We start from the raw sequence: 3,877 nt of genomic DNA on the forward strand, positions 1-3,877 counted from the left end.
CAGAAATAAGAATAATGACTGCACCTATTTCTGGTCTTCCTTTCTTCCTGCCCAGCAGCTCTTGCTTTCTCCTTCCATCCCCTTTCATCCTGGGGAGGAAAGGACCAAGGAAATGGTAGATTAACTCCCAACTACATAAAAGTGTTTAATGAAACCAGGGGCCTTGCAGGAGGATGTGGAACTTCCCTCCAGCCTTTTCCGCTTTGGGCCCTGCCTCAAAATGTAATTTTATCAAGTAAGCTGTGTCTGCCTAAAATGTTTTCTTATTAAGTACTCTTCCTGTCCCCCAATGTCATGTACATTTGTTTTAAATCAATTACTGTGTCTCTGAACCTAATATTCAACACAGCCCTTTTCCTGTCCCTGCAGAGTGCTCAAATAGAACGTGTCCCCTCTTGCAATAAATGCTGAGTGCAACAATGGACAAATGCCCCACGTTCTCAAAAGGGAAAAGACCACTTGGGCAGGACTTCTGGGGGTGGCCAAAGGTGGGTTTTATCACTCTTGGCTCATTATCCCTCTTCTCTAGACTGTGAGAAGGGAAGCGTGGGATGATTGTGAAACATGCTTCAGGAGTATTTAGAGGAGGGGAGAGATCAGTGCTCCTTCAAGCCAAGTAAGTGTTCAGGGAACGTAGCGCATCTCCGGGAATTTAGAGAACACTGACAGCTTGGATTAACTCTTGCCTGGGAGAGTCTAATCCAGTGACCGCAGTGCCGTGTGCAGAGCTGCCTGGTGATGGCTGTGTCTAAGAATAGAGCATCCACATGGACTTCCCTGGCAGGTCAGTGGTTACAGCTCCACAGATGCACTGCTGGGGCCGTGGGTTCGATTCCTGGTTGAAGAACTAACAGCCTGCACAGCCGAAAAATAGAAAAAAAAATAGCATGCATGTGTTTACACGCATGCATCCCTGGGGATGAGATTACTGAGCATTCCAGGATTCAGCTTCAGGGGATACTGCCAAATAGTTTTCTGATGTGTTCTACCAGTGCCTCTCTGTCCTTTATTACTATTATTATTACATCATTATTGTTAGTGATTATTTTTTCCAACTGTGACTCTTATCAACCCCACTGTCATTCTTGGAGTAATTATGAGTCAGGCACTATGCTAAACATGACATATGTTATAATTCCGCTTTCACAACAATCCTGTGAGGACTCGTTCGAGGTTAAAGGAACCGAGGATCAGAGACACCAGGAAACTTGTGGAACACAGACGGCTAGTAAGCTGTGTTGTTAGAAGTTAAACCTCAGCTTTCTGATTTCAGAGCCTGTGTTTATAATCTCTGTGCATTTGGTTATTAAACATTTTTCACTTGGTATTATACGATATGGCCTCCCAGGTGGCTCAGTGGTAAAGAATCCATCTGCCAAAGCAGGAGATGTGGGTTTGATCCCTGGGTTGGGAAGATCCCCTGGAGAAGGAAATGACAACTTGCTTCAGCAGTCTTGCCTGAAAAATTCCATGGACAGAGGAGCCTGGTGGGCAACAGTCCGTGAAGCCTCAAAGAGTCAGACACGACTAGGCGACCGAGCATTCACACATTACATGATATTTCTTATATGTGGAATCTTAAAAAATGGTGCGAATAGTCTTAAAAAGCAGACTCACAGATACAGGGAACAGACATGGTCATCAAAGGGGAAGTGGTGGGAGGGGTTGGCGAGGCGTTTGGGATTAACACACACACACCCCACCAGGCATAAAATAGGGAACCAACAAGAAAGCACGGACAGCTAGGCTCAATATCTCGTAATAACCTATAATGGGAAAGACTCTGAAAAAGAATATATATGTGAAAACATCATATACATAACATATACATATATCTGAATCACTTCCCTGTACCCCTGAAACTAACCCAACATTGTAAATCAACTATATTTCAATAGAAATTTTTAACAAATGTCTTCTGTTTACATTAAAATGAAATATGTTAGATATAAGAGAAATGAATGTAGATAAAGAGAAACCTTCGCTAAATCTTTACCCAATAAGCAAGTCTCCTAGGAATGTTTACTTTTCGAGCATTCCTGGTTAGCTAACACATTTTTTGAAAATTCTGAGCTTTTCCCTCAGGGGTCATATTCGGTCAACCGTACGCCATTTGCTATTAACATCGGATTTGAAAAGCTTCTCTTCTTTCAGTTTTAGCTCTTAGACCTGAAACTGCTTCTACAACATTCTAGCCCTCCACCGCACCCCCATCCGGGGAGGGTTCGGGAGGCGGCTCCTGTCCCCGTCCGTCCGCAGGCCAGCAGTGGAGCTGCAGCTGAGGGCTTTCAAGGCAGGGTCCCAGGCTTCCACCGACGGGAAACGGTTATTCCTGACCCAGGTCCTGCCGCAGAAAGAGTGGGTGACCTTACTAACCTCTGCTCGCTCAGTCGTGTCCGACTCTGCGACCGCACGGGCCGTAGCCCTCCAGGCTCCTCTGTCCGCGGATTCTCCAGCGAGAAGCTGGGCTGGGGGCCGTGCCCTCCTCCAGGACCCGCCCCACCCGGAGAGCCCAGCCGCAGCCCTTGCTCGGCAGGCAGCTTCTGACTCCAACAAGTTGGTCTTCTGGCCTCAGTTCCTCTTACCGCCCACCAGGCGGCGCTGGATGTCACGCCTCACGTTGCTGCTCGCGGTCTCAAGCCCTAGAACCACTTTTATCAGCTCTACTTGAAGACACGTCCACTCAGGGAGCACCTTGTGCCTGCCGCTCCTGCCTCTCTGTGGACGTTCTTGAAGAGCTTGCTTCCCCTTGCCTGCAAGGCACAAACTCTGCTGCCCCCCCGCCCGCCCCTTCCGTGTTAATAGTTCTTAGTTTTATTCTGGGGCCACAGTTCGTTAGCGAGGCGATCGCCTGGCTTCAGTTACCTGGTCTTCCTGCTGAGTTCCAGCTGCAGATGATGCAGCGACTCTGCGGAAACCTACTTGTGACACAGACACATTCAGTTAACCATCCGCACGGAACGCAGCTTCCCTTCCGCTTTTCTCTTTCTTAGTGTAGGACCACATCACCCACCCAGAGGTCCAAACTGGACCCATACTCTTTCCCACAATCGTCCCCTGCCTTCATTCCACACAGTCCAGTTTCAACCAATCACTGCATCCTGTGTCTCAAATTCACCTACTTCTCTCTTGCTACTGTCCCGATTCAAGCTCCATGTCTCTTCTCTGAAAGATAGAAACAGATCCTTAAACTGCCTGCTCTTCTCCTTTTCCTCCATCCATCCATATTGCAGTCATAGATACACACATATATATATATCCCAGCTCTTTGTGACCCCACGGACGGTAGCCCGCCAGGCTCCTCTGTCCGTGGGATTCTCCAGGCAAGATTACTGAGTGGGTTGCCATGCTCTTCTCCAGGGGATCTTCCCGACCCGGGGATCTAACTCGTGTCTCTTACATCTCCTGAATTGGTAGGTGGGTTCTTCACCACTAGAGCCACCTGGGAAGTCCGATATAGTAGAAAATGACAACCCACTCCAGTATTTTGTCTGGAGAATCCCATGGACAGAGGAGCCTGGCGGGCTACAATCCATAATGTCACGAAGAGTTGGACATGACTGAGCGACTAAGAACACATACACATACATGGGCGTCCCCGGCGGCTCAGCGGTAAAGAATCCACCTGCCAAAGCAGGAAATGCGGGAGACATGGGTTCGATCCTTGGGTTGGGAAGATCCCCTGGAGGAGGGCCTGGGAATTCACTCCAGTGTTCTTGTCTCAAGAGCCCCATGGACAGAGGAGCCTGGCGGGCTACAGTCCATGGGGTTGCAAAGAGTTGGACACGACTGAAGTGACTGCGCACGCCTGCACACATACACTGTATATTCTTGTAGAGGGATACTGGTAGAAAAATGTGTGTAAGTATTTTGTGTA

This window comes from Giraffa tippelskirchi, chromosome 14, assembly GCF_054371585.1.
Source record: "Giraffa tippelskirchi isolate mGirTip1 chromosome 14, T2T-mGirTip1v1.2.pri, whole genome shotgun sequence".
Classification (NCBI taxonomy): Eukaryota; Metazoa; Chordata; class Mammalia; order Artiodactyla; family Giraffidae; genus Giraffa; species Giraffa tippelskirchi.